The sequence below is a fragment of the Uranotaenia lowii genome, chromosome 2 (assembly GCF_029784155.1).
Source record: "Uranotaenia lowii strain MFRU-FL chromosome 2, ASM2978415v1, whole genome shotgun sequence".
In the NCBI taxonomy this organism is placed as follows: domain Eukaryota; kingdom Metazoa; phylum Arthropoda; class Insecta; order Diptera; family Culicidae; genus Uranotaenia; species Uranotaenia lowii.
The window spans coordinates 44,314,065-44,328,686 of NC_073692.1; the positions used below are offsets into that span (position 1 = coordinate 44,314,065).

At 36.1% G+C, this 14,622-nt stretch overlaps 1 protein-coding gene across 2 annotated transcripts in view; it reads left to right on the forward strand.

The window, feature by feature from the left end:
* Positions 1–287: 287 nt before the first annotated feature.
* The window catches only part of LOC129749456 (P protein-like), a 75,191-nt gene continuing 60,856 nt past the window's right edge, over positions 288–14,622 (forward strand). Inside the window, exons 1-3 of one of the 2 annotated variants that reach the window (XM_055744432.1) lie at positions 288–4,254; positions 6,756–7,042; positions 7,143–7,708. The gene's annotated coding sequence lies outside the window, so the exon portion shown is untranslated. Of the gene's footprint in view, positions 7,043–7,142; positions 7,709–14,622 lie in introns of both variants that reach the window. The other variant, XM_055744431.1, reaches the window with a different exon arrangement.

A 14,622-nucleotide genomic window follows, 5' to 3' on the forward strand; every position in this document is an offset into this window, starting at 1 on the left:
TAAAAGAACTAAGCTTTAGCCGCCTGTTATGATACCTCCACTCAGAAGGGAGCAGCACTGAGCGTATGGAAAGGATTTTCGATAAGTTACATGGGTGTGCTTATATGTACCTTTAGTAAAAAAGTTCATAGGAAGTAAAAAAATGGATAATTCTTTGAAACGTATGGTACACGGAAAATAAAAAAAGGTAAAATTTACCTTTTTGCGAGGTGATTTTTTTCCACCCCTTTTTCGAGGTAAATTTTGCCTTTTTTTCATTCATCTAGCGAAAAGGTAAATTTTACCTTTTTTCAATTCACCAAGCAAAAAGGTAATTTTTACCTTTTTCGCATTCATTTAGCAAAATAGTAAATAATACAGTTTTCCCATTCACTGATTTAAAAGGTAAATTCTAGTTGGTTTGGTTGGTTTCTTCAATAGAAATGAAAACAAAATGCATTCAAAAATTTATATTTACTTGATATAAACAGGGACTTTTCATTATATTTATATTTGAAATGTATCACGGTGTTTGAAAACAATAATGAGGTAAGTCCTTTTTTCGCCAGGCTCGTGGCAATTCGGCTTCGCGTTCTTCCGCGCCATAATGACCACTGAATCCTTCTGCACTGCGTTAACGCATTCATGCCCTTCTCCGTTCGACTAATCCGGTCAGGTCCGGCTTTCCGGAATGATATCTGAAGGATGACGTAGAATACACCTCGAAGTTGGGCCGATCTGAAACAAAAGCAAAGTATTATGACGAGAACCAGCACAACTAAAATATATCTAAAAAAACACTTACCATTCTGTTCCGATTTTCTCATATTGGCACGAAACAAAACTTCTCTTCTGAACGACAAAACAGCTTAACCTCAATAAATGGATTCGCAAATAGTTACTTTTTTCGAGATGAATTGTACCGTTTTGTTTAGCTCAATCTAGGTCAATTTCACCTCGCTACGAGGTAAGATTTACCTTGTTTGGATTTACTTTTTTTTCTAGGTGAATTATACTTTTTCATTGAGCTCAATTCAGGTGAACTTTACCTCGCTACGATGTAAGATTTACCTTTTTTGGATTTAACTTTTTTCTCGGTGAATTGTACCTTTTTTCCAATCTCGATGCAGGTAAATTTTACCTCGCTGTGAAGTGAGTTTCAGCTCGAAGAGGTAGAAGTCAATGTTCGGAAAATCGCTCAAGAAAAGCAATCAGGATTGGTTTCTAGCTAGAATACTGATATCTCCGAGTGCTGTGATACACACGTGGTAAAAGTACCCATTGAATATATGTCGAAAATCAACACTAACTTGATACAAGAAAATATACCATGCCCCATCGGAGGCTACCGTTGCTATTCGTCACGTGGCTAATCGACGGTGATCGACATACTTGGTGATACATTTTGAACGTCGCTCCCTCAATCATTCCCGAACGTTCATCCTCGCATCATTGTTGATAATAATCGTTATTGATAGACGATCATTAATGTTTCAGAAGGAAAAATCGGAAGAAATACCAGGGCCACATTTTCAAAATAGCCGTAGCACATGCTGGACAGTTCATTGCGGTTACCTGGTCATGATTTTGTCCTTCTACGCATAGCGAAAAATAAAAAAAATCATCTGATAGCCTACATAGATCACTCAAAACTGATACATATCAGTTATGTATGATCCTAAAGGTTGAAAGTCGTCAAGGAAGGAAATCAGCATCGAGACGTTCGTTGCTGATAGTCTGCGTTCTTCTTTACCACATCATGTTTTGCAGGAATGTATCAAATTCAGCAGCGTCGTTGTCATGCATGATTGTTCATATGATTTGGTTGGAGAGGAAAAATTGACTGCTTCGATTTTTTGGCTCTGAATGCAGTAAAGCATGGCTGATGGAAAATGATTGATTTTCGGAACATTGGGTAGAAGTTACCTTTTTGGCTTTCACGAGCGTTCACCTTGCTATCTCGATAAATTTTACCTTTTTATTATTTTACGTGTACTTGTGGTCCACGTTTCTTTCTGTTTCTGTAATCCAGATGTCTCTGCGTTCTCTTCTCCATGGTAGGCCCAACCATTTTATGTTGTTTTTTATCATTTTAATGTTTTTATGTTAAAATCATTGAAAATAATTATAAACTTTTATTGTTCTTCGGGACTCAGACATAAAACATAAGGCTGTGGCTTTGGAAGTACGATTAAAGCTTAGTTCTTTTAGAAATGGGACACTTTCATTTGCTAATAGCTCTTTAACTAGTTATCGGATATTAAAAATTTTAACAGCACTTTTTTGTCTGTAAAAAGTACTATTCGACCTATTTTTTCCAAATATAAAATTTACGCGTTTTTGAGATATGTACGATGCAAGAGAAAAAGATAAAAATAATTTTGCACAGTTTCCTTAAAAATTCGTCATTATCAAATTGATAGCTGACAAAACCGTTGATTATTCAAAGAATTACTGAGTTTTTGTGGTGGATAAGTATGCAAACACTGTCAATAATGTCCACAAAGTTCAAATCAAGCATTGTAGTGAAGCACATGATCGGCAACAACGGTTAAGGGTCATCAAGGAAGTCAAGTCTCATACCAGCATTTTTAATTTTCAATAAACGAAAAACTAAGGGTAGATCGCTGAAATGTCCAAAAAAATTTTCTCCGATAAGCTGAAAGTGTTGCCTAGTGATGACTCATTAAAATCCAACCTCAAACAACCATTTTTTGATAGTTCCAAAGCTCTTAAGCTGTAAAACCGGTACCAAAAAAAAAACGTTAAAAAAAGTTGTTAAAAATAATCAAATTTGTTCATTTCGAAACAACTGTATCCACTAAAATGCTTCCAGTTTCTTTTAAAAGACAAGTGTTGGACCGAAAAGTATCAGAATTTGAAGAAGGAGAGTGCAGCCACCTAAAATATAGATTTTACGAAGTATAAATTGGAGAAACTGATCAATACCATGACTGAAAAAAGTGTGCGCCGGCCAATAGGAGATACCAAGAATAAAGTAGAAATTTCTTTAACAAAAAACGGTAAATAATTTTTTTCAAATTTTTTCATGAAATATCATAACATTACCTTCATTTTCTTCATAGAAAGTATTTCGTTCAAACGAATGGTTTTTGAGATACACGCATTCGTAACTGTCCCATTTCTAAAAGAACTAAGCTTTAGTGATAGAAGGTAATAAATGCATTGTTTTATTTTTTTTTTTCAAAACATTGAAATTCAGCAGTAGAGAAAATAAAAAAATGGGATGCATAAATTCAGAGGATTCTGCTAGTATCCCGGGGAAAAATCAAAAGCCATCATAGTCATTTGCAGCAACTGAAACAATATTTTCGCGTGATCGTTCTGAAACTCTGAAAAACGCTACATATCTAAATTAAAGACAAAAAACATCATATTTGAATGATGTTCTGTGTTCTGCCAATAGATTAAAAACGATGTTGAAATTTATTTTTGTCCCAATGTCCCAAATAGTTAGGAAAAAGGATGATATGCAGTTCGAAATACTAAAGTTGAGCAATAAAATTTTGTAGGATTAAAACATCTTGAGAACTTGAAATCTTTAAGTACACGGAAAATAAAAAAAAGGTAAAATTTACCTTTTTGCGAGGTGATTTTTTTCCACCCTTCTTTCGAAGTAAATTTTACCTTTTTTTCATTCACCTAGCGAAAAGGTAAATTCTACCTTTTTCGAATTCACCTAGCAAAAAGATAAATTTAACCTTTTTCGCATTCACTTAGCAAACAATACCTTTTTCCCATTCACTGATTTAAAAGGTAAATGCCAGTTCGTTTGATTGGTTTCTTCAATAAAAAATAAAACAAAATTCATTCAAAATTTGATATTTATTTTAAATAAATGGGGACTTTCACCTTATCTTAATATTTGGAACGTATCCCCGTTTTTAAAAAATTGTTGAGGCAAGTCCTTTCTTTGCCAGGCTCGTGACAATTCGGCTTTTGCGTTCTCCCGAGCCACCATGGCCGCTGAATCCTTCTGCATTGCGTTAACACACCACAACATTCATGTCCTTCTTCGCTCTGTGGGCCGGTCTGAAACAAAAGCAAAGTTTTCAACGAGAACCATCACAACTGAATGATATCTAAGAAAACACTTACCATTTCCGATTTTAACATATTGGGCACGAAGCAAAACTTCCTTCCTGAACGACAAAACAGCTTAACCTCAATAAACGGTGTTGGCAAACTTTTTTTTCGAGATGAATTGTACCGTTTTGTTTAGCTCAATCTAGATCAACTTCACCTCGCAACCAGGTAAGTTTCACCTTTTTTGAATTCACCTTTTTTCTCGGTGAATTGTACCTTTTTTTCAACCTCGATTCAGTTACCTTTACCTTACCTTTTTGTTACCTTTTTGGCTTTTACGAGCGTTCACCTTGCTATCTCGGTAAATTTTACCTTTTTATTATTTTCCGTGTAATGTTGTGAAAATCGGTTCAGATAAAGGGTGTTCACGATAATATTGCTACACACAAAATGGTTCGCTAAATTCGAGTTTTCATCCTATTGCCATCAAATTTTCAGGGATTGAAAAATAAGTATCAAAATTTATGTAACCATTTTACTCGTATTCTATTTACGTCCATACGCAAATGCCCGCAACTTGGCTTTAACCCCGGCCATAAGTTTCTGCACAACCTGTGAATCAACCGTTTTTTGCATGTAAACCCGTACTTTCTTCATTACCTTAGGTCGTTTAAGAAGGTGCTGCTTCATAATCTCCCAGTACTTCTCGATGGGGCGGAGCTCCGAAGTGTTGGGAGGGTTGAACATTTTCGGCACGTAATTTATGGGGGCTGGAAATTCGGCCGAAGGCCGATAGGCTGAAAGATGTTAGGCCGAAGGTCGCTAGGCCGAATGGGTTAAAAGGCCGATGGATGTTCGGCCGAATAGGACAATAGGCCGAATGCGACATTAGGCCGAAGGTTATTTGGCCGTATATTATTTGGCCGAATGTATGTTAGGCCGAATGGTCATTCGGCCGAATAGTCATCAGGCCGAATGGACAATAGGCCGAATGGTCATCAGGCCGAATGGTCACTAGGCCGAATGATCGGTAGGCCGAAAGGTCACTAAGCCGAATGGTCATTTGGCCGAACGGTCATTTGGCCGAATGGTCATTAGGCAGAATAGTCATTTGGCCGAATGGTCATTAGGCAGAATGGTCATTTGGCCGAATGGTCATTAGGCAGAATGGTCTCAAGGTCGAAAGGTTGTAAGGCCGAATGGTTGCTAGGCCGAAAGATCGTTATGCCGAATGGTCGTCGGACCAAACGGTCGTAAAGGCGAATGGATGCTAGGCCGAAAGGTCGTTGGACCGAATGGTTGTAAGGCCAAATGGATGCTAGAAGGTCGTTAGGCCGAATAGCCATTAGGCCGAATGGTTGTTAGGCTGAATGGTCGTTGGGCCGAATTTATGCTAGGCCTATAAGACATATTATCGCTTTCTTGCATGTCAGACCGATCAGCAGTTAGGCCGATCAGAACATTCGGCCTAACAGCCATTCGGCCAAACGACCTTTCGGCCTAGCATGCAGTCAAGTGTAAAAGATTTCTAATTGACCTAGAAACCATTCATGACGATCATTCAGCCTTATGGCCATTCGGCCTAACGAACATTCGGCTTTACGACCTTTTGGCCTAGCATCCATTCGCCCTTACGACCATTCGGCCTTACGACCTTTCGGCCTAACATCCATTCGGCCTTAAGACCTTTCGGCCTTACGAATATTCGGCCTTGCGACCATTCGGCCTTACGACCATTCGGCCTAATGACCATTCGGCTTAGTAACCTTTCGGCCGAATGACCATTCGGCCTAAAGACCATTCGGCATAGTGACCATTCGGCCAAATGAGCATTCGGCCTAGTGATCATTCGGCCGAACATCCTTTCGGCCTTGTGTCCTTTCGGCCTAACAGCATTCGGCTGGATAACCGTTGGCTGAATAACCCATTCGGCCTAGTGGCCTGTTCGGCCAGATAGCCCATTCGGCCTAAAATCCATCGGCTGAATGACCTTCGGCCAAATGGCTTTCGGCCGAATGACCCAGCCTCGTAATTTACCTTATTGTCCGCATACTACTTCAGCACGTCCTTAGAGTAGTGGCATGAGGCCAAATCCGGCCAGAAGATTGTTGGGACGTTGTGGGCATTCAGGAGAGGAAGCAGCCGCTTATGGAGTCGCTCTTTATTGTACACCTGTTCGTTCATCGTGTCCTGGGTTACGAAAGGTGCACTCCGCTTCCCGTACGTGCAGATGGCTTGCAAAACCAGGAATTCATTCACAAATTTGGACATCTTCAGAGTGCGGACATGCTCCGGAACGCTGAATTTATCCTTGGCCGTGAAAAACAGGAACGATGCGAGAGATCCTGGTTCTCGTGATGAATGCGCAAAATTTTATCACGCACGAGCTGTTCTTTCGACTCTACTTCGGCGAGTTTTGATCACAGGACTTTAAAACAGGATGTAAACAATGCACTATGAACTAAATCCATCCAAATTTTCATTAAATTCTACCCAACGGTTAAAAAGTTAAAAAGAGAAATTTCATAGTGTGGCAATTTCATCGTGGACACCCTTTACAAGGTGTGAGATCTGGCGTCCACAACTTTTTCAAACTTGGACCTTAGTGCAATAAAACGGGTTGGAAATTGTATATTAAAAATGCTTTTGAGAAAAGTATATCTTGAGTATACAAACAGTTAGTGGTTCATCAAAAGCGGTATAATTCACGAAAGACTTTTATTCTGAAGCTTTTTCCAGCACCAATTCCACTGTGAACGTCAACGCATTGAAGTTTCTTCTCCGCATTTTCCCGCAATCGTTTCCCGTGCCTGGAGTGGGTGAGTGCGTTTTCGGGAAAATCTCACTTACACCTGCTGTGTGAGTGTATGAGCGCCTGGAAGTGGAGTCTCACTCCACGCAGCCGAAGGAGTGAGAAAAAAGGAACACGATGGGAAATTGGATACTGGTTCCGACAATTTTACCGCCTCTCCTCCTGGGTCCCTCCTTCCCACCGGACCTCTAATGGATGCCGCAAGTAAGTGTGTAATCCAAACATGAGACGCTGGCTGTTAGTTTTTTTTTCGGTTTTTGTATTTGTTTTTCTTTTCTCTGTCTGCCTGCCTGACTTCTCCTAGAGCTATGCAAGGTAATCGAAGGAAAAACGTGGTTGAGACAGAGGACACGATCCATTTGGAGAATTTGGCAGCTGTCGGTCTCGAGCTTTGGAGCTGAACTTTGGAACCCGGTCTCGTCAGTCGGTTTTCGGAAGTGGCCAAGACAGGAAGTGCGCGCTGTTCGTGTTGTTTATGTTTAGTGGGTGTTTCTCAGAGGAGCCAGTCAAGAAGAACGAATCCTATCACGGCGAGAAGAGAATGAAAATTTGAAGCTTTCCCAGATTTTCCAGTGTGTGTGGATGTGTGAGCTGGTTCGTTCTGTTTTTGTTTCCTTGAGACGGAAGACGATTCGGGGAGTGTAGTTTTTATGTTGTGCGAATAATCGACTAAGCATTTTTGATTTCATACATTGCCAGTAGTGAGTTTTGGTGGGAAATTGTTGTGCAGGTGTAAAAGTGTTTATTCGTACAGTGCATTTCATTTCAATGAGTCATAATCTGGAGATAGAATCGCCTTACTTTATGCCAACAGATAAGTTATCTCACGACGAGGGAGCTTTGGAAGAAAGTAAAAGTTGACTGACACAGGTAAGTTATGATTCCACAACACAGAACAGTAGCAAGGAGCTTGTTGGTTCGAAATATGTGTGGTCTGAAATTATGTCTTTTTCATGATTTTCTATAAAGTTATCATAATTTAGGAACTTTAGAGAAAGGATTAAGAAAAATGTAAGTGCAAGTGATTTTGCACTTTTTTTTTATCATTAATCAAATAACGACCTTTCCAATGTCACAGTAATAAATCAAGTAATTGCTTGACCGACTTGGGACCGATTATTTTATTACTGGCAGCTGCGAAGTTTATTGATTTTGAAATTATCATCAATGTACTACGCTTCGAATTATTGGGAGCATATTGTTGCTTTTCCGTGGAGTTTGTAGTTGTAGTTTTTTATTTTATTTTACACAATATTTTAAAAAACGTATACAGCAAATTTAAAACGGCTATGCTTTGAAAATTTGGAATTCAACTCATTTTTTTTGTTAAATTTCCAAGTCAGGAGAGTTATTTTTTATATGGCAACTACGTGGGATGAGAAAGGGTCATTATTAAAGATTTGTCTGTCACAATTTTATTTAGTAGAAAAAAAAGAACATGGAGTAAAAAGTTGAATTTGCCATTTTGTTTCGAATCCCCTCATTCAGTGTCTGAACTTTGAATATATTTACTTGAAAAGAAAAAAAAAGTTTCCGATAAAAACATTCAAAACATTCAGTTCAGAGAAATTATACATTTTTTTTTAAATTAGTTCAAATTTAAAATTAAGCCCATTTAGAGCGATTCCCGATCATCCAGAAGCCATTTCAATGGAATTACCTTCCACGATCGATGGTGCGTGATAAAAATTTGTGTCATTTTAAATTGAAGCCATTCGATATAATAGTGATGGAGTTACTGTTAACCCTGCGTGCTTCCTCCTCAACTAAACATTCTCCCTTTCCAAGGTACACACTGTAACCCCATAACTGGCCGGGAAAACAGCGTGAATGGTAATTGAATTCCATCCGGAAGCTCGTAAAATACTCGCTAGCTCACTCTCTTAATCGCAATTATTACAAACGACCCTTCTGCATCGTTGAAGGATTAGTGGGGTAAAAAGGGGTAAAAGTGGCGTAAATGCCTGGAAAGAAATGGGTCTATTTTGTTCAAAATTTCACTAGTTGTTGTGCTCTAGATTATGCTTAATAATTTAAAAGATTTACAGATACAAAATTTGCTTAAAGCTCACACGGATTAGGTTTCGCCACACAGGTTTAGGAAGTAGGCGTTGCCTGGCAAGGACGTCAAAATTTTCGCTCCGTAAAATAAGTGTTTTTCCAAATGTAAGAAATAATATACAATATAATTAATCGAACGCGGAATCCAGCTAATTATAACTGCGAATGTGAGATTTGTGAACTAAGTGTGAAGTGTGCTATATCGAATGGAAAAATCCCGTGGGTTTTTATACACCGAAAAGACGTTTAAAGGTAGCTTCAAAAACCTCGGTTGCAATAGGTAACCAAACATCATCAGCTCTGCTCCTGCCAACTAAAGACGAACGGATCCGAATCAGTGAAAAAAGTATCCCCTCATGGCCAACTTTTTTGGTGAGATCCAACCTTTTTACAGTTTTAGATTTTACATTGTATAATTTTTACAAAAAACCTAAATGAAATTTTTGACAGGGAACTTTAGAGATATTTACCACATGGTTTGCCTGGCCGTAGTAATCTCTGGAATGCATATTTAATGTAACAGAAACGTTAAAAAGATAAACGAAGGACACAAGTCTTTAATTTTCCACGATGCTTAAATGTTTTGGCTATGTTGGTAAATTGATTATGAATGCCTCAGGATCATTTTCGTTATTTGATTCCATATTCATTTTAAATTCAGATTATTAATTCATGTAATACAGATATGAAAATCAGAATCTGCATCAAAGTTCATAAGCAGAATTAGAAATGTTAAAGCATGGATCACGCAAAACCTGGACGCATTATCTCGGAGCTATGTAAACGAAATAAAAATGTTTTGTACTCAAAATGTAGGGTTTTTATTGCACTTAAAACGAAAAATAATAAAAAAAAATCCGACGTTTTTTTGATGAAATTTTGAACTTTTCGTCGAGTACCACTCATTATAGTTTGGACGCCCTATTCACTGACCTCAGCGACCATTTTGTTCCACAATCTCTTCATCTCTGTTACTTCCCGAGTCGTCCTACCATTCTTCTTCATCTTCTGCTTGACAATTGCCCAAAAATTTTCGATAGAGTGGAATTGAGGGCAGTTGGGTTGGTTGATGTCCTTTTCGACAAAATCCACCCGTTGGCCCGATACCACTGTAGAACCTCCTAGCTGTAGTGGCGGCTTGCCAAATCTGGCGAAAACTTTACTGGTCCTTTATGAGATCTAATGTACGGAAAAAAACGTTTTTCAGGCACTCCTTGTACATTTCGGAGTCCACGGTCTTGTTTTTTACAAAAACCGGGGTTTTTCGTCCGCAGCTGCAAATACCTTACCAGATCAAACACTTTCTTGCCAACTTATCGGCAAAAACGAATTCGAACTTGCCGGGGACATCACCCCGACCAGTGGCTTTGTAAAATTTTTGGCCAGGAAGTCGCCCAAAATTCATCTTCACGTCCGTTTCGTCATCCATGAGGATGCATCCGTCGTTTTTCGTTAGAATCTTGTTGTATAACTTCCGGGCCCGTCCTTTGGCTTCTACATTCTTTTCCTATACTGATAGAGGAAACATTTCTGAACAAAATACTGTCAAAACATTCTAGATCCGACAGTTAGGAGCGCTATGGTATAATAAACAGTGCGTCCAAATTCATCGTGATCCATGCTTTAGAAACCGAATACACCTCTAAATCTCTACGGTCGTCACAGGAAGGGTGGTTTGTCAATTGCAATTTGACCCTTTGTATTAAAACTCAAATCTTAACACAAATAACCCTACCTTGTCTTTAAAATTGGTTTCTATTAAGGAGTGTATTAAAACAAATTCATCCACTACTGAATTACTAGGATCACTTTTATAATAATAAAAATCGTTTATATCATTCATTACAATTATTATGCAATTACGAAATATTTATCAAGAAACCAATTTCAACCTCAAATTTATTTTGTGTTTCTTGTTCTTGAACTCCACATTCAAAAGGGTCTTAATAAATAACACAAATTCACATTTTTCTGACTTAAGAGCTTTTGGTGCCTTGAAACTTTTTAAAATAGGTTAAAATTATTTAAAAAAAATTCAGCACTTTTCAAACAAAACTTTCAAACAGCACAAAAAATTTAATAAAAAAAGGTTTTCATCAACTTTCTTCAAGACCCCAAAAAAAATTTACAACTGCAAAAAAAAGTTTTTTATTTGTTTATTTCTCCCAATCCTGTGAAATAATAGATTTTGAACTTTAATAAACTACAAAATTGAAATTAAAATATTTAAAAAGCAATTATCAAATCGTTTAGCAGACTTCTACAAATTTGATAAATGAAATAATTTTTTTTAAACTTTTAGTTAGCCAGTCATGTCAGAAAAACTTGTCTTTCCAAATTTTTTTACAAACTGTACATTTTCCCTTTTTTGAAAATGCATCATTTTTTCTCAAAACTGATTTATTTTTAATCTTATTAACTTCATATTATTTTTGTTAATTTAATTCACCTAGCTTATCAGTGAAAATATTCTTTTAGTAAGCACATTTCTAGATTATGAAAATTACAGGCAAATCGAAAGTTAGAAGAAATGAAGAAATATTAGAAAGTAAGAACTTTTACCGATAAGGCCGATAAATCGAATTCACATTGTGATTGAAACAAAGTTTCTACCTTTAATTTTTTTCGGAGCTCAATAGTTCAATTGACGGCGACAAAATATTCAGAGCTTGAAGTTTTAAACTATAATTGCGCTTGAAAATTTTTAAACGCTTCACGTGTTTTCATTGTTTGTTATTGTATTATTAATTAATCTTTTTGGAATAGATTAAGTCGTTATAAAAAAAAATATAGTCTTTCATTCTGATAACTTAGAAGAATAAGAATATAAAATAATTTTGATCTCTGGCACTCTTGAAATAAAATTAAATATTTTTTTTTTTATTTAATTCAATTCCATCATCATCTATGTGTTTTTTTGTAAATTTTATTAAGTTCAAAATGAAAAACCATATAATAAAAAAATAAAGATAAATAAATAATAAGTTCATAACGGATTATTTTCCTTATACAAATTTCACATTTCAAATCGGGTTAAAAATATTATTTCAAATTCAAGATAAAACAGAGCAATTTTTCAATCATTCCTTCAATTGAAAATGAAGAGAAGAAATGTTAATTAATATAGTTAATAATTAAAAATTATTCTGATTTTGCTTAACAACTTTTAATCATGGTTAATCACTAACCTGATCTGTAATTTATTTTGAAATTCGAATTTAAGTTCTTTTATAATCTGGTGTTATATTATATGTATTCAATTTTTGTTATTGATTGCTTTGAAAGCTTTGAATTCTGGTTCGAAGTTTTAATTCGCTTTCGATTTCTGTATTTCGTAAAATTTGATTTAATATATCTAGTTCTTTGAATTCTGGTTCGAAGTTTTAATTCACTTTCGATTTCTGTATTTCGTAAAATTTGATTTAATATATCTAGTTCAGAATAAGAATCATTATTTTGAATAATTTATTCACAACTTAGGGGAGATGGGGGCATAATGGCCACCTTAAGGAAAACGGTTATTTAACCATAGAAAATAGCTATAATATGGAGGTTACATTATTGTTTCGTGTTCAGACACTTGAAAAGCCTATTCCCTAACAGGCTGAAACGTGAAAAACTAGATGAAAACGTTAAAAAATGCTTTTTTAAAAATTTTGCCAAAAGCTGAAAACCAACCACTGTGGAGGCATAATGAGAACCCCCCCTGAGGCAGTATGAGCACCATTAATCAGAGCAAGATGTGCGTTTTTGCCGGGGAATCTAGCAGCGAATTCAATTCGATGAAGTCAGGTGAGTCGTAGATTCATCAAACAAAGCAATAACAAAATAATCTAGGTCTGTTTGTAGAATACAAACAATTCACGCATGCTCATACATTAAGTGTTTTGTTCGGAGGATGATGCTACTAGCCGTATAATGTAACAATAAAAAAATCGATCATGAATTCTGAATGGAAAAAAATCCCCTCGAACAGAAATCTAACTCTAGTCTTTTGATTACCTCTCCGACACCTTACCAATAGGCTAAATTGTCGGATGAAAACTAGTCAAGGTGTGGCGCTTTAAATAAATTTTGATTCGCTGCTAGATTCTACGGCAGAAAATGCTCATTATGCCTCGATAATATGGTGCTCTATATGCCCCTAGTCAACAAATTTAAGTAAAAACGTGTTTTAAAATTGATAAAAGTGAAAAATCAAAAATTGTATGATGGTAAAAATTGAGAAACAATGTGTACATCATGTTGCAGTGCGTACATTATAGATCAAGGTTATTTTAAGATCGTAAGAGCTTATTTCGTGGTGCTCAAAAATTATAATATTTTCGTAACTTAAGAACCAAGCTAGTTTTTTTTAAATATCTCTATAAAGATGATAAGGAGATTCCTTTTTTTGTGAAAAATTAATACTATAGGAAGTACGAAACAAATCCTCATGAAAATTTATTTAAGAAAATACGCACTTTCGTAGAAAAGCGTAGTTCTCATTATGCCTCGGGTGCTCGTTATGCCCTCATCTCCCCTACTGGAAATAGCATTGACTTGATAATTTGATTCTGATTTATTTTGAATCGTATCAGTAAAGTTTTTTTTCGAGTTTTTGTGATTGTCATGAGTAAGAAAATGGTTTAAAACTATATTTTCTTTTCTATTGTGTATTTGTGGTATTCTTATTATTTCCAGCTAAATCTCAATTTTGAAAACCCCCTCCTTGGACGGGTCCTTCGCCGGGCCTGACTTTTACAAAGGTGGCGCAAAAGAACGCGTTCTACTGCACGTTGGAGAGAGAAAAAAAAAAACGAAAATAAAGCTTGCGTCGCGACGCGTCGTTGTAAGGGATCAAAATGCGTCACGATAGTTATCAGTAGTGACGTCACTTTTGTCATGGTAACTATGTTTACGAAGAAAAAACTTTACTACTACATTTGCAACGTTTCTTTCTCACCAAACTTTCACACAAGCTATCTAAAGTTATAGACTCTTCATTCAATGAGTTTTGAATATTTTTTGGGCACTGCTATTTTAATTAACCCGAAACCAACCTCATATTCAATCCGCTTAAATTTTTGATCGTGTTGATCAATTTTTATAAAATTTGACCCTATATTAGAATGTGCTTTTTTTACATAATCTCACAAAGTTTTGAGATGAAAACGTAGAATTTGACGAAATTACAGCTTATTTTGTAAGGCAAACTTAATTTTTCCTTCTTTTACTATAACATTTGAATTTCTCTTCATAGTGCCGCAAAATGTTCGAAACTCATTGAATGAAGAGTTTATAAGTATATCTAGCTTGTGTGAAAGTTTCAAGAAAAAATATCAACTGTGAGAGAAATGCCATTCTATCAAAGTTGGAAGTTTCTGCGCTTTCATTCTTTTTTGAAGGCAACTGTATGTATAAGAAGCCAAAATACTCACATTTGTATATAAGAACATAAATTCTTTCAACGCACGGAAACTTAGATCCGTTAAAAAATACTGTGCATCTCAAAAAGAACCGTTTTGAGGAAGAAGTGGTCAAAAATGGGTTTCTGTGTAGAAGAAGCTGCTTTAGATGTTTTATAGAGTGTCCCATTATGTCTAAGCACGATTAAAAAAGAACGGCTTCTAAACACAATTTAGAAGCAATTTTTTTCCCTTTTATCTTCTCAATAGTTTTCTTTAATAGTGAATTAATGAAAAAATAGATTCCAGTTAATCGTAAGACATCGATAATATTTT